Here is a 24,132-nt window from a genome sequence, read left to right as displayed (position 1 = left end):
ATCACAGAAATGGGTCTGGGAATTTTACTAAATTAAAATTTGTGGGGGAAAAAAAAGGAGGAAAAGGGATGATGGCTGCCTTGATTTTCATTATTGTTCATTCCAGGTTCCAGGAAAAGAAAAATATTAGTTAAGATGTACAATTAGACAAATCTCTGTTGTGGAAGCCAAGGCAATGTGCTTGAAATGAACGGGGCTGATAAAAACAGAAAAATAAATCAACTACCAACATGTCCAGTCTATTATTGGAAGCACCTTTTTTGCTAACTCCAAAAACATTTCTAGGACCTAAAATATTTAGGGTTACTAACATGGCTGAAAGCACTTTAAAGGTATTAATTATCCAACTCCCGGTCTCAGCTATGGCATCCATCTCTGGAGAACTAGAAAGGGATGGAGATCAGGAACCCCTTTGATAACAGGAAACCAAGTGACAAAAAAAGAGTTAATTTGTCCTAAGACATGTGAAAGGCAGATTGGAAATGACAGCTAGACTCAAGTTTGGTTCAGCCCAAAGAAAGAAAAATGTCACTTCACACTGACGCCAAAACATTTGCCTTCACCTATAGGATGATCTTTTTCATCTAGTTCAGCCTCAAAGATGATGCTAATGATTGCCAGCTATGGCAGTGAAAGCCAAGCTTAATCACCATAATTGACAATTAAGTTGGGTAACAACACAGAGACAGGTGATTTCACACAAGGCTAATGAAAATGGGCTATTAAAATCCGCACACGTTTGGCAGCAATTACGAGCTCCTGGAGCCATTTGCTTGGAAATGTGCGCATTTCACAGGCGGCCGCCTGCCAAATAGACAACTCCGAGCAGAACCAAGAAAGAAGGCAAAGCTGGGGTGCCGGAGAGTCCTATCATGCCATTTCTTCTAGAGGCCTGCTGGATCCTTATCTACAGACCTGATTTTTTTTTTTAACTTGGGATTGAACACAGGATCTTCACAATACACTATATACTCAGACCCCTTTATTTTTTTATTTTGAGATAGTTACCCATGTTGGGTTCACACTTGTGCTCATCTTGCCTCAATGGCACGCACCACCAGGCCCAGTCTGTGTCAGTGTCACAGACCTAAAGATTTGACTCTCTGTTTTTCTGTGGAAGCACAATGAGATTGGCTAGGATCTGGGGAGGGGGGCTTAGAAGAGATGCTGCGGACCACGGGAGAAACAGCTGGACTTAAGGTCTAGACTGCACTGTGTATTCTTTCACGGTTTTCACAAAATGTAAAGTAGAAGTAATAATCTCTGCTTCTTTAAGATGACAAAAACGTACTTACACGGCTTCAGGACTTCAAAGGACATTTGCATTCAGAAGGTGATTTTACCTTATTACAGTTCCATGCATGTCCTGGGTCATCACTCTTACTCTCTTATATTTTCTGTCACCATCCTGTAAAAAGCCTCTTCTTTTAAAGTTTATACTTTAAGGTTACACTATCTGAATATACCAGTTAATAAGGAAGATAGTCAGATTTTATTAATGACAGGAAGCCAAATAACAAAGAGTAGGGACAATTCATCTCAAAGTAGTTTGGAAAGGACTATCCTGTATTCAAATATAGTAGTGAAATGTCATTTTTTAAGTGATTCTGACTACCCCTGTCTTTTTTTGCATTCATATCACATTTAAAGTGATGATTGACATTGTTGGATTAATGTCTACTGAATTTTCTATTTATTATTCTGTTTTAAAATATAAAATTCAATCTATTATTTGTTTCTCAAGAGAGTTTTCTTCAGTACATTAAGACCCAGCTTCCCTTCCATGGGCTTTGGTGGAGGTCGTGAGGCAGCACCAGTAGGTCAAAATCCAGGTGGAGGAGTTCGGTCCTTGCGGCCTTCACGAAATTGATTTCTGACCACTTTGCTGTGAACGGCACAACTCACACAGTAATGCAGCTTCACATACAGCTCGGGAAGCACATAACTGTCGAAGACATTCACTTTGGAAATGTCCCTGACGGAGGCGGCCTCCACTATATTCCGAATGACAAACTTCTTAATGGCCTTATCCTTGGGTACAACCGGGCGCAGTTCATGCAGCGAATAGGCTGTACATGACTGCGGTCCTTTTTGGCATGACCGTTGTTTCTTCTTTTTTTTTTTTTTGTCATCTTGGAAAGGAAGACCAGAAAGAACTATTTATTATTCTTGTGCTTTTTCAGAGTCTTTCTTTTTTCTGCATCTTGTGGTTTTATTTATTTTTTTTCAAAGTTTTATTGATAAACAGATAGCAATGAGGCAGTTTCAAATCAAATCGGAAGTACAGTTCTTGTGGTTTTGTATGGTTTTGCTTTATCTCTTCTTTTAGTGTATCAGTTATACTTCCTTTCAGTATTTTAGTGATTCTCTCATAATTAGTTTACACTATTCATTTACATGGATTATGTCTTCCTCTTTATGTGTACTATAGGTACCATGGGCCAAATAGCTCAGTCCTCTCCCATCTCTTATTACACAGCTGTCATTAATTTAATAGCTCTATATGATATAATCACCCATTTCATGCTTATTGTTATTATGGCAAAAATCAACTTTTCAGTTAAAATTAAGAAAAGAAAGCAACACATTTGATTTTAACTTGCTTTATTCTTTCTTCATATAGATCCAAATTTCTTTTTTTCCATAATTTTATTGAGAAACAAATAGCAATGAGACAGTTTCAAACCAAATTGGTAGGACAGTTTCAATAATTAACACATTGCATACATTCTTCCTAGTGGCTAATTGCTGTACAAGATGCGGACATGACATCCTACTTACAAACACCATTAGAACAAATCCCTCTATTCATTAAGAGAATGTAACTATATATCTATCCTAACCACTTTGAATACACAGATACAAAATGGACATTCATCTGTATACCCTTTTTTGTTAAGTTCTGTTATTTGAATATTATAGGTGTGTAAACTCAGCAAAATATTCTAAAAGAGTCCAGTAGTCCATAATAGTATTGGGTCTTCCGCTTGACTGGCATGTCAGAAATTGTTGACCTGAGTCCCCTACAGCTCAACATAACAGTATGGCTTTACTTATACTTCGTTTTTATACTTTTCTGCTGGATGGTTAAGACCAAAGTAAAGCAGGACCAATGCAACAAGAGTTGTAGCTTTTGGGTCTGATAAGGTCAGTGAAATCCCCTCAGGATTTATCCTGAGATCCTGTACCTCAGATTGTAGAACATTGTCAGTGTCAGCCATATGGATGAGTCATGGCCATTGCTTGGCCAATGTGCTCTCTGTGAAAGCCTGAGAGAATGTTTTCTCTCCATGTGACTTTCCTTAGGCACACTCTACAGTATCGATCACTTTCCTCTTCAGCCCCATAATCTCTTTGATCAGAAAATTTGGGACACCACTGCGTTACATGACGTTACAGTACAAGTTCTCATATGTCCTGAGTCTTAACTGACCTTGGAAGCAAGGGCCAAAATGTTGGCTTTCCTTGCAGCTCTCTTTTCCTCTAATTTTGGTCTGCAAATGTAGGTTGTTAACCCTCCAGAAGACAAGCTTATTGTTATTACCATACAACTTAGGCTGTTAAACTTAACCTCACTGTCCGTCTGAATATCAAACATCTTAGGCATAACATGGAACAGGTATTTTTCATCAAGTATTGATATGTTGAACTTTAAGTCCCTACAGAATATGATGAAAAAACACTTAAAAATTAGAATATATTTTTAAAAATAGGCATAAAGAATTATATACTTCTTACATTTACACATAAGTCCAAAAATCTAACCATATACAACCTTGAAGCAGGACAATATTCCTTTTCCTGTCTCTTGCCTTCATTCACTGCCCCCTTCTTTTTGAACAATCATCTACCTGAGAGACAGCACAGCAGCAACTGGTATGTCATTGTGGGAAACCTGTGACTGGTATCTATTTTATAATATTGTCAGCCATACTCTTAAGTTTTTATTCTCCTGCTGAGTTAAGCTTCTATTCCTTCTTACACTGCCTATTTGCCTTAAGTCTCCTGTTACACTTCGGGGTGGGACCTTCCTCTATTGCCTAGACACCCGCTGAAGTCAAGAGCCAAGAATTCCTCATTCCTACACTCCCTTTATATGCCCAGCACCTCTCCTGAATAAATGAGACTTGATCAGAATCCTGTCTTGTCTTCATTCTTTGTGTCTCCTGTCCCTTCTCATCCACACTCCCCCTCTAGGGTCCTCGTTGACTAACCCACACGTAGGGACATGTCATGACAAGCAGCCCATATTCAAAAGACCAAAATGACAGGCACTCCAAGCATGAAACTACTATTACAGATTACTACCTTCAGTGCAGTTGCTTAGTTCACAGGTATCAGTATATATAGTTAGTCACTTTCCCATTAACTGCTATATTCAAAAATCTTCTGGAGATTCTCGGGAAGATACAAATTTCTGACCTATGTTATTGTCCTGGGCCATGAAGAACTTTAATCTTTCTTTAAAGGCAAGTGTGCTACTGCTGAATTCTCTCATTTTTGTTTGCAACAGACAATACATTTGGTTCTTCACTTTGAAAGGATAATTTTATTGGATAGACTTCTAAATTGATAAATTTATGGCCTTCAATGCTGGGTTCTGAGAATGGGTGACAGAAGATTAAGAAAAAGCTATAGACACGTACCAAAAGCAAAGCTGGGACCAGGTGGGACCTGATCATGCTGACGGAGCTGCAGCGACAGCCCAATTCAATCTGCATCTTTGTTTATACACAATAAAAAGGAGGGAAGCACACAACAAAGTCACAAGTGCAAGGTTTCAGTGTTTTGCTGAGAATACTAAAAGTGAAACATTCTTAGAGCACTCTGTTCTGTAGTCACACAGGGAAGAGCACCCCGGCCAGCCACCTGCTGGGTTGGCTGGCTCTAGTCCCCTCCACTTGTTACTTGGCTCACCTCTGGAACTCTGCGTTATCAGGGTCAGCCTTGCACCAGCACGGAATGTGTGGCTGATGCAAGCCACTACCCACATCTCAGTGACTTAAAATTTCACTCCACTCTGTTCTTTCAGAAGTCATCTAATACCTTTCCTTATTTCTCTACAGGTAAGCTGATTTTCCTCCTTGCGTTTCTTTTTAAGGTTTTCTTTTGTCATTGGTTTTCTAATGTTTGGATACGATATGCCAAGTACACTTTTTTGTATTTATCATGCTTGATGTTCTCTGAATTTACTATATTCAAGATTTTTTTCAATAATTTTATTGAGAAACAAATCGCAATGAGACAGTTTCAAACCAAATTGGTAGGACAGATTCAACAATTAACATATTGCATATATTCTTCTAGTGGTTAATTGCTGTACAAGATGCGGACATGACATCCTATTTACAAACACCATTAGAACATATCCATCTTTCATTAAGAGAATGTAACTATATATCTATTCTAACTATTTTGAATACACAGGTACAAAATGGACATTCAACAGTATACCCTTTTTTGTTAAGTTCTGTTATTTGAATATTATAGGTGTGTTAACACAGCAAAATATTCTAAAAGAGTCTAGTAGCCCATAATAGTATTGGGTCTTCCACTTCACTGGCAATCAGAAATTGTTAACCTGAGTCCCCTAGAGCCAAACATAAGAGCATGTCTTTACTTCTTATACTTTGTTTTTTTACTTTTCTGTAGATAGTTAAGACCAAGGTAAAGCAGGACCAATGCAACAAGAGTTGTAGCTTTTGGGTCTAATAAGGTCAGTGAAATCCCCTCAGGATTTATCCTGAGATCCTGTACCTCAGATTGTACAACCTTTGTCAGTGTCAGCCATATGGATGAGTCAAGGCCATTGCTTGACCAATGTGCTCTCTGTGAAAACCTGAGAGAATATTTTCTCTCCAGGTGACTCTCCTTAGACACATTCTACATCATCGATCACTTTCCTCTTCAGCCCCATAATCTCTTTGATCAGAAAATTTGGGACACTACCGCGTTGCATGATGTTACAGTACAAGTTCTCATATGTCCTGAATCTTAATTGACCTTGGAAGGCTAGGGCCAAAATGCTGGCTTTCCTTGCAGCCCTCTTTTCCTCTAATTTTGGTCTGCAAATGTAGGTTGTTAACCTTCCAGAACACAAGCTTATTGTTATTACCATACAACCTAGGCTGTTAAGCTTAACTTCACTATCTGTCTGAATATCAAACATCTTGGGCATAACATGGAACCGGTATTTTTCATCAAATATTGATATGTTGAACTTTAAGTCCCTACAGAATATAATGAAAAAACATTTAAAAATTAGAATATATTTTTAAAATAGGCATAAAGAATTATATACTTCTTATGTTTACACATAATTTCAAAAATCAAACCATATACAACCTTGAAGCAGGACAATATTCCTTTTCCTGTCTCTTGCCTTCATTCACCACACCCTTCTTTTTGAACAATCATCTACCCAAGAGACAGCACAGCAGAAACTGGTATGTCATGACAAGCAGCCCGTATTCAGAACACGAGAATGACAGGCACTCCAAGCATGAAACTACTATTACAGATTACCATCTGCAGTGCAGTTGCTTAGTTCACAGGTATCAGTATATTTAGTCAGTCAGGGTGAGAATCTTTCCAGTTAACTGCTAGATTCAAAACTCTTCTGGAGATTCTCAGGATCATTGCCTTGTCCATCTTCTACATATAAATGTATGGCTTGTCACTGTCATGTTTCCTAGCTCTTCTCATTTCCCTTACTTATTTAGTCCTTGAGTTCCTGCTTTCCCTTTACTTGTATTATATCTTTCTATTTGTATTTCTTCTTTGGAGTTCTTATACTAGGGAAACTATGATATTTACACATGTGTATCTGGTTTATTTCACTTATGAGTATATGTTCAAGTGGCATCCACTTCAACATGAAGGCTTCGAGTTTATCATTCTTTATAGCTGAGTAATACTCCATTGTGTAAAAATACCACATCTTTTTCAACCATTCCTCAGGTGATGGGCATCTTGGTTGTTTCCAAGATTTGGCTATCACAAATTATGCAGCTATAAACATAGACACATATATATCCCTATGATACGATGTTTTCAGATCCTTCAGGAAAATTCCCAGTAGAGGAATAGCTGGTTTAAATGGGATTTCCAGTCCAACTTTTCTAAGGAGTCTCCATACTGATTTCCATAATGGTTGCACCAGTCTACATTCCCACCAGCAGTGGAGAAGGGTTCCTTTTTCCCCACAGCCTCTCCAACATTTGTTGTTGGGTGATTTCTTTATGATAGCCATTCTGGGGTGAGAAAATATCTCAATGTTGTTTTAATTTGCATTTTGTGGATGGCTAGTGATGTGGAGCATTTTTTCATATATTTATTCACTCCTTTAATTTCATTCTCTGAGAAGTATGTGCTCATCTCAGATGCCCATTTCTGGACTCTGTCTTTAATTTTTGGGGCCCTAGTGTTTTTTATTTCTCTATAAATTCTCGAGAGCGGACCTTTGTCTGAGTACTTATTTGTCAAGATATTTTCCACATTTGTGGATTGTCTTTTCACTTTGTTGGTAATTTCTTTTGACATGAAAAAACTTCTCAGTAAGAGCATTTCCCAGTTGTTAATTCTTTCAACTGTTTCCCGTGACATTTGATTTTTGTTCATGAACTCTTTGCCTACCCCTATGTCTTCAAGAGTTCCTCCTACTTTCTCTTCCAGGAGATTTAGTGTTTCTGCTTTAATGTTTAGAACTTTAATCCATTTTGACTTTAGCTTAGTGCATGTTGATAGACCTGAGTCATTAGTTTTCAGCATGTAGAGAGCCAGTTTTTCCAGCACCATTTGTTAAAGAGATTATCTTTCTTCCAGTGAGTATGTTTGGCCCCTTTGTCAAAGATAACGTGGCTGAGTGTATTCGCCGGGGCTTCAGCATCTTCTAATCTATTCTATTGATCCTCAGGTCTATTTTGTTGTCAGTACCATGCTGACTTTATCACAGTAGCCTTGTAGTATAATTTCAAGTCGGGAATTGTAATGCCTCCTGCCTTGTCTTTATTGCCCAGGATTGTGTTTGCTATTCTAGGTCTTTTCTGCTTCCACATAAATATTAGGAATGATTTCTCTAGCTATGTCTATCTTTGTGGTAGTCTGATAGGGATTACATTAAATTTGTACAGCAATTTTGGGAGTATGGCCATCTTCACAATGTTGATTCTTCCTATTCAGGAGCGTGGAATATCTTTCCATTTTCTGCAATCCTCTACGATCTTTTTTTTTTTTTCAGAATACTCTAATTTCCTTGTAAAGAACTTTCACTTCTTTAGTTAGATTAATTCCAAGGTATTTCATTTTCCTCGGTACTATTGTAAAAGGTATTTTTTTCTATAATTTCCCTCTCAGTGTGTATGTTTTCTGTGTAGAGGAATACTATTGACTTTTGGATATTGACTTTATAACCTGCTATGCTACTCAATATCCGTATATTCTAGTAGCTTCTTGGTGGAGTTTTTTGAGTCTTCCAAGTAAAGTATCATGTCATCTGAAAATAATGATAATTTAACTATTTTACCTATTCTTATTCATTTAATTTCTTTTTCTTGTCTAATGGCTCTAGCTAATATTTCTAGAACTATATTGAATAGGAGTGGTGATAGAGGACATCCTGGTCTTTTATCAGATCTAAGAGTAAAAGATTTCAGTTTTTCCCCATTTAGGATTATGTTAGCCTTTGAGTTTTCATAAATGGCTTTTACCAGATTGAGGTAGAGGCCATCTATTCCAGTGTTCTGTAGGACTTTGAAAATGAATGAGTGTTGGACTTTGTCAAAAACCTTTTCTGCATCAATGGAGATGATCATGTGGTTTTTGGTTTTCACTCTATTGATATAGTGTATTACATTGATAGATTTTCGAATATTGAACCATCCTCGCATCCCTGGGATGAATTCTACCTGGTCATGGTGTATGATCTTCTTGATGATTTGCTGTATTCTATTTGACAGGATTTTATTGAGTATTTTGGCATCTATGTTCATGAGGGAGATAGGCCTGTAGTTCTCTTTCTTAGTTGCGTCTTTCCCTGGTTTTTCGTATCAGTATAATACTTGCCTCCAGGAATGATTTTGGGAGGGTTGCTTCCTTTTCAATTTCATTGAAGAGTTTGAGGAGTATAGGGACTACATCTTTTGTAAATTTCTTGTAGAATTCAGCTGTGAATCCATTCAGACCTGAACTTTTCTTTCTCAGTAGGGTTTTAATTATATCTCATATTTCATTGGCTCCTATTGGGCTATTGAGAGTCATTATATCTTGTCTATTCAGTTGTGGTAATTTGTACCTTTCTAAGAATTTGACCATTCCTTCTGTGTCTTCTATTCTGTGAGAGTAAAGATTCTCAAAGTAGCTATTGATAATCTTCTGAATTTCCACTGAGTTTGTGGTAATTACACCTTTTCATTCCTTATTGATTGTATTTGAATTTTTTCTTTCCTCTGTTTGATTAGGTTAGCTAGGGGCTTATCGATTTTATTTAATCTTTAAAGAACCAGCTTTTTGCTTTTTTAATTCTTTTAATTGTTTTCTTCATCTCAATTGAATTAATTTCTGCTTTAATCTTTATGATTTCTTCCCGTCTTTGGGCTCTGGGTTTGGTTTGCTCTTCCTTTTCTAGTTGTTGAAGGTGCAGCATTAAGGTATTTATTTGTTCCCGTTCTGTTTTCCTTATGTGTGAGTTAACAGCTATGAATTTTCCTGTGAGAACTGCTTTGTCGTATTCCATAAATTCCGATAAGTTGTGCTTGAATTTTCATTGAATTGTAGATATTGTTGAATTTCTTATTTAATTTTGTCTGTGACCCATTGGTTGCTGAGTAGGGTGTCATTTAATTTACATGTATTTAGGGTTTTTTCCTGCTTTCTTTTGTCACTTATTTCCAGTTTCATTGCACTGTGGTCAGATAATGTGCATGGGATAATTTCTGTTTTCTTGCATATACTTAAGCATGACCTATGGACCAGTATGTGGTCTATTTTAGAAAATGACCCATGTACAGCTGAGAAAAATGTGTATTCAGCTGTGTTTAGGTGGAACACTCTGTATATGTCCACCAAGTCCATTTGTTTCAAGCTCTGGTTCAGTTCTGTTATTTCTTTGCTAATTTTTTGTCTGATTGACCTATCTTTTTGGGATAAGGGAGTGTTAAGGTTTCCTGTTAAGATTGTGGTATTGGATATTAGATTTTTCATGTCCATTAAGATTTGCTTCATACAGTTGGGTCGTCCCATGTTTGGTGCATACGTATTTATGAGTGTTACCACTTCCTCTTGAATTTTCCCCCTCCTAATATATAAATGCCCTTCTTTATTTTGCTTGATCATTCTTGGTTTGAATTGAGACTGTCTGAGAATAGGATTGCTACCCTTGCTTTTTTCTGAGGTGCTGGGGCATGTAATATTTTGTTCCATCCTTTGACTTTCAGCCTATGGATGTCTTTATGAGTTAAATGTGTTTCTTTTATACAGCATATTGTTGGATTTTGTTTCCTAATCCGCTGTGCCAGTCTATTTCTCTTAATTGGAGAATTGAGTCCATTTACATTGGTGGTTATAATTGAGATGTATTTTCTTATGATTGACATGTTATTTACCTGTTTTCATTTCCTCCTTTTTCTCCTGTGTTTATTTGCTTACCCTATTTACTTGGTTGCTTGATCTTATTTGTGGAGTTCTGATCATTTTGGTCCCTCTCTGGAACATCTTTCAGTAGCCTGTGTAGGGTTGGCTTTGTCATCATGAAATTCTTTAGCTGTTCTTTGTCATGGAAGTATTTTGCTTCTCCATCAAACTTGAAAGAGAGTCTTGCAGGGTATAGTAGTCTGAGCTGGAATTTTTTCTCATAGAGGACTTAAAGTACTCTGCTCCATGGTCTTCTTGCCTTCATGGTTTATAAAGCATAGTCGGCCATAATTCTGATGGGTTTTCCTTTGAATGTGATCTGCTTCTTTTCTCTAGCGGCTTTCAGTATATTATTCTTGAGCTGAATTTCTGGGATCTTGACCATTATATGTCTCGGTGTGTTTTTCATTGGGTTGAGGTTACTTGGCGTTCTGTATGCTTCGGTTACCTGAAAGTCAGATTGTTTTCTCATATATGGGAATTTTCCGCTATTACTTTTGCCCATATTTTTTTAATGTTATTTGTGTTGACTCCTTCTTTCTCATTGATGCCTATTAGTCTCACATTGTTCATCTTTGCATCATCTTGCAGGTGATGAATTATTCTTTCCTGCATCCTTGCTGTTTTTAAGAGATCCTTTCTTACCCTTTCACTGGCTGCACCAGTGTCTTCAAGATCTGAAACTCTTTCTTCACTTTCACTTAAACAGTTTTGCAAGCTTGTGATTGAGATTTTAAATTCCTCTCTATCTCTTTGACTCTCCTTCATGCGATCTATTTCTTTCCTGTATTGCTCATGCAAGGAATATATCATTTTTCTAATCTCCTCTGGTTTTTTTTTTTATCAATGTCTTCTTTAGAAGCAGTTATTAATTCTTTTACTACAGTGTTTTTTTTTCAGTTTGGGTTTCCTCCCTATGTGTCTGTAGTTGATTCTTTACTTCAGATGCTACCTGTTCCGAGAATTCTTTTCTTATTTCAGAACATTGTTCTCTGAGTTCCTCTATGACTTTCTGCTGTTGCTTATTTACTATTGACGCTATTAATTCATACATTTGAGTTGAGCTAGTGTCCTCTGCACTTATTCTGGGTGGGCACTTGGTTTCCTCCATATGTTTCTGTATTTGATTCTTTACTGCAGATGTTATTAATTCAGGGATTCCTTTTTTCATTTCCAGTGAGTTCCTCTATACCTTTCTGCAGCTGTTTCTTTATTTCAGAAGCTGTTGGTTCATTGATTTCAGCTATGTGATTCCCAGTTTGTCCTGTTTTAGTGTCCTCTGCACTTGTTATGGGTAGGCTTGGGTTCTGAGATTGCATTTTGCTCCTTCTCATTGTCATTTTGTGTAGCACTGTCTTCTGACCTTTGTTGTAGATCTTTGTTGCAGTTATATCCTTAGCACCTACTGAAGTTCAGGTGCAGATCTACAAAGTTTGGATTCATCCAGTTGTGCCTGGCTTGGGTCTGGCTGCTGTGCTCAGCTCCTTCCTGCTGCTGCCCTTGGGTGTGAACCTGTTGTGCCTCTCTGGCAGAATGTTCTGCTCCTGGACTAGCTGGCAGGTTCTGTCCCCTACACTCTCTGTAGGGATTGCAGCTGCAGGATTTCACCCCAGGCCTGTATGCCAGGCCTGAGCTGATTCTGGAGGGGACAATTTGGAATAGTGAGAGAGGCAGCTCTCCCACACACTCACTGGGCCTGGTCTAGGACTGGATCTGTGGGTTCCTGGAACGCGACAGAAATTCCTACTCAGTGGGCGGGGTAGGGGAGGTGCTGCGGAGTGGTGGGGGACATCGCAAGTGGGTGGAAGAGGGTCTCACCCACCCTTCACCTGTCTTGGGACTGGTATGTCCCTCTGGCATAGGGTAGCCAGAAGCTCTCCCACACACTCACCAGGCCTAGGCTAGGACTGGATCTCTATATTCAAGATTTTATGTCTTTTTTATGGAAAATTCTTAAACATTTCCATTTCAGCTTTATTTTGTTTCTTTTCCTTATAGCATTGTATGTTAACAGGGTTTTTCTAGTTTTTTTATTTCTTGTGTTTCTTTTTTAATTTTAGGGAAGGGTATACAAGGTGTTCAGGGTCTCACTACTAGATTGGACTCATAGTTATCCACCCATTTACGTCCTTTCAAGAGCTGGGATTACAAGTGTGCACCACCACGCCCAGTCTCAATTGTCATCTCAATGAGCCTCGGGGTGAAGGCCAGCACTCCAGGCCTGGAGATCGAATCCCTGGCCTTGCACCTGCTTGCAGGCACTTTAATCTGCTGAGCTAACAATTTTAAAATTGTTGCAGAGTTCTTAAGTGTTTTATTGTCATTTTTACTTTTCCTTTGTAGTACTATTTAGGAAGTTCTATTAACATATTTAAGTGTTGATTCTTCAGGATTATTAGTTACTTTCTTGCACTGGGGCCAAATATCTGACACATACAAGTGAAAGAAGGAAAAGTTTAACTTGGCTTGCAGTCTGTAGAGGTTTCAGTCTACAGGTGTCTGACTTCAAGGCAGGGCAACTTGGCAGAGGGTCGCTGCAGAGGAGAGAGTAAGTGCTTGACAGACGGGAAGCAGGGCCACAGTCAAAGGAGAAGGGACATATTCCATTCCAGGTCCCACCTCCGGGACCTTCCAATCAGGCTTGATGCCCAGCCACAAGCCCATATGTGGACTAATCCAGTGATGAGTGGCACACACCCTCGATCCAGTCACCTGCTACAAGGACCCCATAAGCACACGAAGCTCTACAGGAACATCTAGCTACAAGCCATGACAGGCATCATCATTCTACTGAGCTTATCTTCATTTATGTTACACAATTTTTATTGCTAGTATTTCCTTTTGATTCTTTCTTACATTCCACGATCTATTCCCTCAGGATATTAATTGGAATCATTTTAAATTCTCAGTCTAAAAATACTAAATATTATTTCATATTAGTCTTGTTGTAATGCTTACTTAGTTTTTGCAAACTGTTTTATTTTCTATGTTTTAGCATGACCTATAGTTTTGTTGCTGAAAACCAAATATGAAATACTGGCTGTTATGAACAGAGATAAAAGGGGCTTTAGTTTGAGGCTTTGTTTATTTGGTGAGAAGTTAGACAGCTTAGTGCTTACTGAAGCTTTAGGCATCAGAAGCTTCCATTGTCTTTAATGTCCTTTTTTTGTCTCCCTTGTTTGGGTTTCCCTAGAAATTGAGGTAGAAAATGGGGTATGGCAAGCTGCTGGGACAAGGAGGCACAGCCGGTCAATCATGGAAGGCCATGCCACCACAGCTGGGACGAATATGTAGAGCACCTTCCAAGCCGTCTGTGGGATGCTCTCACTTCTTAGGATATAAAAGGAGTGGGCATTGACACTGTCCCCACTGCCCCCTTATTCCTGCAGTGTCCCATCCTGTGTGCAGAATACATTTTATCTTTTCTTCAGAATACTCCTTCCTCTTGAATATGTCATTTCGTACTCTGTTTTCTTTCTCTTCTTCTGGAATAAACATTGAAATTTTATATGTATCAGTTGTCCTGACAGCAAGTCTGGGAAGAACCACTGGCCATATTACCCTTCAGTAACAGTTTTGGTGAGCCAGCCAGGAGATACCAAGCAAAGCCAAGAAGTATGACCTGATAGGGCACAGAGAACACTTAAAAGTGCAGTCCTATATGCCTGCTTGCTGGGGTTCCTTGCAGAGCCACACTGACCAAGTACTCTGCCTTTGCCTTGCACTTGCCTTCCACGGCCTCAGTACATCAGCTTCAGGGTTCCCATACCCAACCCTGGAGGATGGACAGCTGAGGAGGTTGAAAACTGGGGATCTCTGAACTCAATGCATGGTTAATGCAGCTGAGTAGGGTGTCGCAGGTACACACTGATACACACTGCACCCTCCATGTGCTGGCCAAAGGGAGGCACTACCTGCAAAAGGTGACAAGTTTAAGGCTTAGCCTCAGCCTTTGGAGCCAACAGCACATTCCAAAGCCTGTCATAGCAGCAGTGGCAGTGCCATATGGGGGCCTAGACAGCCATGGCCACTGAGAACTTGAGCAGCTGTCCCAGGTAGAGCAGTTCTGTGCCACATCAAACCTAGTATCTGTGCCACCAGCTTGCATTTCCTGCCCTCTGCCGGGTCACATGGAACTCAGGCTTGGCCAGGTGGAAGCCAAGCCACTTCCTACTTGTTACTGCCAAATCTTTCCCTGGGTCAGTAGGCGAGAGGCTGCTTTCCACCAGCCAGCATCCTGACAGACTTTCTTCCTGGGAAAGAGATAGAGGTCATTTTCACACAGACTTCTTCTTTTGAGGGAGTTGGCCAGCATTTCCCATCAAAAATCTTTTTCTGATAGCCAGGCCAGTGAGGCTGCCAGATCATGCCATAGCATGGGACTGACAGGGAAAGCCAGGAAAGCAAATGTCTCTCCAACCTGCTTCTTGCTTCCTGCAGCCGCTGCTGCAAGGTCAAGTTCTGAGCACATGATGGCACGCAGCCAAGCAGTAGCACCACTGCCCACCAATTGGGTGGCCCCTCTTTTTTTTACTTTCTGTATTTTAGGAAAGAATCTACAGGGTGTTCAGGGTCTCACAACTAGATCGGACTCATAGTGATTCTCCATTTACAGCCTCCCAAATGCTAGGATTATAGGTGTGCGCCACCACGCCCAGTCTCATTCACCATCTCAGTGCGCCCCAGGGGCAGGCATCACAGGCCTGGGGATCGAACCCTTGCCCCTGCACCTGGTTGCAGGTGCTTTAATCCACTGAGCTGTTTTGGGTGATCCCTCTTACTCTTTCCCCCTACTTGCCCCTTTCACCTCTGGACCCATGCAATGCCCACTACACTGCACACTGATCAGGTGTTTCCCATCTGTATGCTGTGATGAACCCAGCTGGACAGTCTGGGCAGCCTGGCACCCCTATCCTCCAACCTCTGATACCTCTACCTCCCCTGGTGTGGCATGTGGCAAGAGACTGGGTCAAAATGGCTTATTTAGGCCACTTTCCCTCCCTTTGTATCTGCCATATCCTCAAGAGAGAGTGTTTGGATGGATGCCATCTTAAGGAGGGGCAACTAACCAAGCAGGGGGAGGTGTTGTACTTCAAATAAGTTACCTATCAAAAATCTAATCATACCCTACAGGGCCTAGTAAAGGTACACAAACTTTCCATCTGCTGTAGTTCTGGACTGCTATTACCTTCTGGCAAATTTATATTCAGAACTCAGCTGTAGCTTCCCCTCTCCTGAGGCTATTATCTCCCCTGCCCCAACCTGTTTCCTTGTACCAGAGAGTAAGTTTCCTAGGAGACTTTATCTTGTTCTCTTCTTTGCTCCCAGCATCTGTAACAGTGTGGCAGAATGGGTGTTCAATAACTTGTTGGATAAATAATATTCTGGGATATAGCACACTGACATAAGACAATAAAAATATCCTGCTTTTCTGAAAATCTGTGAGATATAGGACTTTTTGAGGTGGGAACTATTGGACTGGAACTAATTTTTTCTAGACCCCATCTAGAGAAGATCTCGGGGGACAGTGCAGAGAAGCATTTCTATGTATGCCTTCCACATTAAAAGAGTTCCTATTAGAAAAGAAAAAAAAGTTTCTTAGATAAGTACAAGTTAGTGTCGTGGTTTGGGGTTTTTGCAAGGTGAACAATATAGTACAGGACACATTTTATAACAGTATTTTATAATGAATCACCCAAGAATCACATACTACAAGTGCAGGAAATCTATGCATACACTAAACACTAACAAATCCAGCTGAGGGCCTAGAGCTCATAACAATGCCTCCCACCAGTCCAACTGGAGGTCTAGAGCCCACAACAAAGTCTCATGCAGGCTTGCTTCATGGATTTGTGCTGGAAAGGCCCAAAGGTCAGTCGTGGAAGCTAGGAAGTCTATGCCAGAGGGATGAAGGATCTGTGCTAGCAAGCTGAGGGATCAAACTGGAGCTAGGAAGCAATACTCAAGGTAATCACCAGAGCTTTCCCAAAATACCACAGTTCTTCAAAACCCCAAAATTTTCTCTTTGTCTTTATCTTCCTTTGCCATACTCCTCAAGTAGGCAACTGAGGGCTTAACCATCCACTGGCAAAGAAATAATAAAATAGAAAGTCACTTGAGAAAGCCAAAGCAAAAAATAAATACATAAATAATTAAAGAGATGGTGACCAAAATGAGGGAAATGATTAGTAAATCTAGATAGAGATTTTAAAAATGGAGAAGCTTATGAAACACAGGTAAACCATCAATATCCAACACAGAAAATGAGTTGGATTCGATAAAATATATTCAAATAGAAAGGCAGGTGATTAAAATATTTATTGAAACTATCCAGAGTAGAATAAATCAATGTGAAGAGAGAATATCAGATCTAGATTGCAGGGTTGTGGCTGGTGATCACCAAAAGAGTGAATTCTCAAAAAAATAGAAAAGGACCAAAAAAAAATTAAAAAAAAAAAAACTGTTATGAGGTGATGCAAAGAAGAATACCATAAGATTAACTGGAATCAATGAAAAAATTAGGACACAGCACAAATGACTTAAAAATCCTGTTCAAAAAAGTAATGGCAGAAAATTTCCCAAGCACAGAAAATGTATTTGACATACAGGTAAGTGTAACATACAAAACTCCAATTACTCATGATCAGATAAAACTACACTAAGGAATATAATAGTCAAGATTCCAGAAATTCAACATAAGAACAGAATACTAAAAACTGTTAGAGAAAAAGAAACAAATATAAAGAAAAGTCCATCACAATCACAGCAGACTCTTGACATAGGCCCTTGTTATGGTTTGTATCTAGCTGTCCCCCCAAACCTTCATGCCATCATGGGGTGAACTTCTAGAGTTTGTGATTAACTCATAACACAGTGCTGGGATTATGTGTGTGAGTGCTGCTGGGATTATGGGTGCAAGTGCTACACCTGCTCTGGGGCAGATAACCTGAATGCAGGCTACCTGAAAGGAAGGCTAGCTTTCTGCTGCTCATCCCTTTTTGCTCTGCCATTTTGCTATTTTCTGCCCTCGTCAACTGCTGTTCTCTACCATGTACCACTCTGCCTTGGAGCCAGCTGTGTATGGACTGAAACTCCACAAACTGAGCTAAATAAGCCTTTCCTTGCTTCTGGGTATAAGGTATTTTGTCCCAGGATTAAGAGAAAAGTAACCAAGACAACCACTAAGTCAAGGAGAGCTTCAAGTGAAGTATTTCAAGCTCAAAAAAGAAAACAACTTCCAACCCAGACTGATATACCCCACAAAGTTACTTTTCAGAATTGATAAAGAAATAAAATCTATCCAAGATAAAAAACATCTAAAGAAAACTATGACTACCAAACCAGCACTCCAAAAAGTTCTGAAGGATATTCTAGAAAGACAATAAAGACAGCAATGCCAAAAATCCAAAGAGAATGAATACATTAAGCAGGGCAAGTAATTAAATCAAAAGAAAGGAAGAGAGAAGAGAGCCAATAACAAGAAATAATGTAAATGATGAGGACTAGTCAATACCTATCAGTTATAACCATCATTGTGAATGCCTTCCATTCATCAATCAAAGCAAACTTATTGAAAGAATGGATCAAGAAACAAGATCCAGGGGCCAGGGAGATAGCTCAGTAGAATAAGCGTTTTCTTGGCAAGCATAAGGGCCTGAGTTCAATCCCTGGTTCTGCTGAAAGAAGAAAGAAGGAAGGAAGGAAGGAAGGAAGGAAGGAAGGAAGGAAGGAAGGAAGGAAAGAAAGAAAGAAAGAAAGAAAGAAAGAAAGAAAGAAAGAAAGAAAGAAAGAAAGAAGAAAATCCAACAATAATTACATATACAAGAAACATATTTAACTCAAAAAGAAATTCATAGACTGAAGTCAAAGGATGAAAAACAATGCAACTGTAAAGGGAGATCTCAATATCACACTCTCATAAATGGACAGATCAACTAGACAGAAAAATAAAAAAAAAAACAAAAAACAAAACAGAGCTGAACCAAACCTTTGAACAAAAGGAGTTAGTAGATATATAGAGTGTTCCACCTCAACAGAGTACACATTCTTGTCAGCAGCACATACACAATAGATCACATACTAGCATCTGACGAGGTAGCCCCATGACTTAAGCACCTGCCTGGCAAGTGTAAGGTCCTGTGTTCAATCCCCAGTTTAAGAAAAAAAAAAAACCTAGAAGATATACTAGCTCATAGAACATACTTAAGTACAATAAGACCCTGACTTATGAAAAAGTTTCATACTCAGAGAATATTTGTAAGTTGGATTTATTCTTTTTTTTCTTTTTTCTGGTACTGGGAATTGAACTCAAGACCTTACACTTGCCAGGCAGGAACTGTGATACTGAGTTATATCCCAGTCCCAGTTGAATTCATTCTGAAGTCTGATGAAGTGAATCTTGTGCAACGTTGACACAAATAAACAATGTGTATTGCTTTGTGCTCCCTTTCAGTTGCATCCACATCTCCACTGCTTTTCTCAATGGTTTTGTAAGAAAGGAAATTATAAACATCAGAGCAGAAACTAATACAGTTGAGACAAAAAAGAATCAAAGAATGGTTCTTTGAAAGATTAAATAAAATAAACCATTGGTCCACTTTACAATATATGGAAAGGCTAAAATCTATGCATTTAGAAATACAAAGGGTGAAATTACAACAGATTCTGTGGAAATACCAATCATTAGTACTTATTTTGACAACTTGCACTAATGAATAGAAAACTTAGAAGAAATCGACACATTCCTAGATGCATAATACTTACCACAGCTGAATTAAGAAGATAAAAAATTTAAGTAATTAAATGTCAGTCAATGAAATTGAAGAAGTAAATAAAAAAACTACTAACAAAGAATAGTCCAGATTTACTGCTGAATTCTTTTTTTTTTTTTACTGCTGAATTCTATAAGAAATTTAGAGAATAACTAATCATATTACTCCTCAAAATCTTTAATGAAACTGAAAGAGGAGCAATACTCCCAAACTCATTCCTGGAAGTAAGCATTAGCTTGATACAAAAACCAGAGAAAGATCCAACTAAAAAAGACACTGATAGCCCAATTTCTTTAACGTACATAAATGCAAAAATCTTCAGTAAGATACTGGCAAATATAATGCAGCAAACTGTCATGAAGATTATAAATCATGACAAAGTAAGATTCAACCCAGGGATGCAGGGATGGTTCAACATACAGATCAATAAATGTAATACATCACATTAACTGAACTAAGTACAAAAATATATTATTATCTCAATAGATGTAGAAAAAGCATTTGGCAAAGTCTAGCACCCATACATGAAAAAAACCCTAAAGAAAATTGCAATTCTATCTCAATCTGATAATAGCCATCGATGACAAACCATCAGCTAACATCATACTAAATAGTCAGAAGTTGAAAGTTTTCACACTAAACTCAAGAAGAACACAAGAACAATTATTTAACATGTTCTGGAAGCATTTGCCAGCATTTTGACAAGAAAAAGAATACAGAAAATAAAAAGATAAATTATCATTATTTTTTGATGACATGATCTTCTACATATAGAAGACCCCAAAAACTCCACCAAAAGACGCCTAGAACTAACAACCAAATTCTATGCCATACTAGGACACAAAGTCAACATTCAAAAATTCTGTAGCACTCCTAAACAAAAATAACAAACTCACTCACAAATTAAGGAAAAACACCTTTCACAATAGCATCAAAAAAAAAAAAAAAACAAAAAACAAAACAAAACAAAACAAAACAAAAAAAAAACAATAGCATCAAAAAAAACAAAAACAAACAAAAAAAAAAAACAGAGAACTACTTAGAAATCAGTCAAACTAAGAAAGTGAAAGACCTTTAAATTGAAAACTACAGTACTCTGAAAAAGATCAAAGGGGATATTAGAAAATTGAAAGATAGCCTCTGTCCTTGAATAAGCAGAACCAAAACAGTGAAATGGCCATACCTCTAAGGTTGTTGTACAGATTTAATGCAATCAATCAAAATACCAGTAGCATACCTTGTAAAACGTAAAAAGAGAAAGCAATCTTAAAATTCATTTGGAATCAGAAGATACCTATGGGACCGGGTGATAGCTCAGGGGCATGAGCATCTGCCTAGTAAGTATAAGGTCCCAAGTTTGATCCCCAGTACCACACACACAAAAAATTAACCAGATGAGAGCTACAATAGTAAAAGAAATTTGGTGCAAAAAGGCAAGGCAAAAGGCATTCTCTAATTTGAAGTTATACTATAAAGCCATCATGATAAAAACAACATGAGGGAAAAAAAAAGCATGGTACTCACAAACAAATAAAAATACACACACAAAAAGACCCAAATATTAGCTTAACACAATAGAGATACAGAAACAATTTCAAAAAAAAACCACTCAGCTACCTTATCTGTGACAAATGGGGAAAATACCTTCATTGAAAGAAAAATAGCCCCTTTAATAAATGGTGTTGGGAAAGTGGCTTTTCATATCCTGAAAATTAAACTTATGCTCATATCTTTCACCATGCACTAAACTAAAATTGAAGTAAAGCAAAGATCTTATTATAAAACAAGAAATACTAATCTGTTGGAAGAGAAAATGGGTGAAACCCCTTAAGACATACGTGTAGTCAAAAACTTTTATGAAAAAAAAATCCAACAACATAGGAAATATTACAAAGTATCAGCAACTGGGATAACATCAAATTAAAGATTTTTCACAGCAAAAGGAACTGTACAGTGAAAATACAACTCACTGAATGAGAAAAAAATATGCCACTTATTTCTCAGTCAAAGGACTAGAATCTACAATATCTGGAGTACTCAAAAAACTCAGACACCCCCAACTTGAAAGTCAAATCCAAAAATGGGCACCTGAAATGAATAGGCATTTCCCAGATAAAGAAGCATAAACAAAAAATAAATATGTTGACATATTCAATATCACTGATCATTCAAAAATGCAAGTTAAAATAACACTGAGATTTCATCTCACTGCAGAATGTCTATCATCTAAAAATTAACCAATAACAAGGGCAAGTGAGACTATACAAAAAAGGAATCCTTCCTCAATGCTAGTGGGAGTGTAAAGTGGTACAACCACTACATTAATCAGTTTCAAGATTACTCAATAAAACTAAAATTAGTGATTCTGTTTGATTCAGCTGTTATTCTTCTAAATATCCTGAAAGAGTTAAAAGCATGATTCACTGTGACATATAAATACTCATTTTCATAGCATCACAATTTTTAATAGCTAAGTCTAGGGAATAGCCCATATTCCCACAAACAGTTGAATGAATAAAACTAATGTGATATCTATATACAGTGGCATATGTATACAATGTGGTGGTATCTATATACTACTCTGCCATAAGTAAGGACAAATGAGTCATTTTTAAGTAAATGGAAGCATCTCAAGACCATAATTAAGTGACATAAATCTAACACACAAGTTTAAGTATTGTATTGTCTTTCTTGTATGAGAAACCTAAGGGAGTAAGTAAAGAGCCAATGGTGGTAGATACTGGGAAATAGGAAGAATGTGTTCAACTGGGAAAGGGGAAGGGGAGGGAGAAAGGAAAAAAGATTTTAAAAGGCGAATGAAAGAAAAAATGGAAAAAAAGATTTTGTAAATGGAGACAGACAGGGGAAGGAGGATGGAAGTGAAGGGAGGAGAAAGGAAAAAAGAGAATTAAAAAATATTACATACAGGTTCAAATTCTCTAAGATGAATATGATCATTATATATGACCAATATGTATGAATAAAAAATCAGGGCTAAAAAAGACAGGTACAATAATGTAGAGCTATTTTATTATTATCAGGTACTCCTAAATGTGAAAAGGCTACTATTATAAATTTACTATACAAGGAACATAGATGACAGAATCAATACCAGTCTTGGCTTCAGCCTATAGCACCCACTTCTTTAGTTTGTCCACCTAAAATCTATTTTTTCCAAACCTAATAACCTTAGTAACATTATTTTTAAAAGATTTTATCTTTCTTCTTTCTCTGTCATGGCTGCTTCTAAATCTCAAGTCTTATGCTTCAACATCCATTGGAGCCCTTTGATTGCTACCTTGACAGCGGAGACTTTCTGGCACAGTAGGGGCTGTAAAAGTCAGATGGTTCTTGTCAGGAGAGCTGACAGCTGTCTTACTGTCTGAAAGCTCATCACCTGTTTGTATAGAGATCTTATGAGACTGGTTTTAGACTCAGGAGATTGCGCTGGTGAGTTGCTTTCCATTGAGAGACTTGTTCTAATGTTTTGATCATTTGCATAAAAAAAAACAAAAAAGAAGAGAAAGAGAACTGAAGATTATGTGAGTTTCGAGTAGAGACCCTATTCTTATGACTCACAGTGCTTTATGCTAAGAATTGAAGAAATCTAAGTGATAATAGCAGAGACTCCACACTTCTACTGTTTTGGATTAAATACACATATTTTAAGAGCATTGGAATGCTTGCTGTGTTGTCCTCATTTGCTGTAATGGTCTGCTAAGTTAAAGTCCAATTCATAGTGAACTTTACCAAATCTACAAGGATATGGTTATTGAATAATTCTTGATAAATTCCAGGTCATTATCCACTATATTTTTAAAACATATTTCTATCTTCTTCATTGATGAGGATTTTCAGTGAGAATATAACACAAAAGAATCTATGAGCTTTCATTAGAAAATAAACAAACAAACCCAGTAAAGGAATTCATACAAGCTGGGACTCCAGCTCTAGGTTGGTAGACCAAGGATGCTTTTGCTTCCCCTTCTTAGTAACAGAGAAAAGTAAATTCTTTAAAGGTGATAGATGTCACTTAAAAGCAGTCCTTGGGAAGGGAGATTTAAATAGCACATACTCACATTACCACTGGGAAGGTGGTATTGGTGAGGAAGGTGTGAGTCTACACTATGCACTTCTTCCTTTATTCCTGAAATGGTGGCACTAGTGAGTACAATGTGAGTCCACAGTTTGGAGTCACTAAGAAAGCTGAAGATGGCACAAATGCCATAAAAAACAACTTCACAGAAATAATGGCAGAAAACATCCCAAAAATGCATAGACAATTTGGCATACAAATAAATGAAGCATATAAAACTCCAAATATCCACAACAAATATAAATGCATATCAAGGAATGTAATAATCATGGATTCAAAAATTCAGCACAAAAACTTATAAAAGCATCTGGACAAAAGAAGTGTGTCACTTATAAAGGGAAGTTCATCAGAATCACAGCAGACTTCTCAATCAGATTTCTCAAGAAGAGCTGGAAATATTTTGTGAAATATTTTGAATGAAATAGTTTTAGCCCTAAGGGAAAATAGTCTTCATCCCTGACTTATGTATCCCATAAAACTATCTTTCAAAATTGATGGAGAAGACGGCTGGAGCTGCAGCCGGTGGCGGCAGTGGCGGCGCGGGGAGCGGTGACCGGTGGTTTCCCTCCTCGGCGCGGGTTGTAGAGCGGGCAACGCCCCCTGGACCCCGAAGGGTCTTTTTTTTTTTTTTTTTTT

The 24,132-nt window shown here is 38.0% G+C and overlaps 1 pseudogene across 1 annotated transcript in view; it reads left to right on the top strand.

Moving 5' to 3' along the window:
• Positions 1–1,911: 1,911 nt before the first annotated feature.
• Positions 1,912–24,132, top strand: part of LOC101562982 — a 24,190-nt pseudogene continuing 1,969 nt past the window's right edge. Inside the window, exon 1 of the transcript XR_002819112.1 lies at positions 1,912–2,071. The product of XR_002819112.1 is annotated as a transcription initiation factor IIA subunit 1 pseudogene (transcript). The remainder of the gene's footprint in view (positions 2,072–24,132) is intronic.

The sequence above is a fragment of the Octodon degus genome, unplaced genomic scaffold, assembly GCF_000260255.1.
Source record: "Octodon degus isolate 3935 unplaced genomic scaffold, OctDeg1.0 scaffold00257, whole genome shotgun sequence".
Taxonomy (NCBI): Eukaryota; Metazoa; Chordata; class Mammalia; order Rodentia; family Octodontidae; genus Octodon; species Octodon degus.
This window is presented reverse-complemented; position numbering and strand designations above follow the sequence as displayed.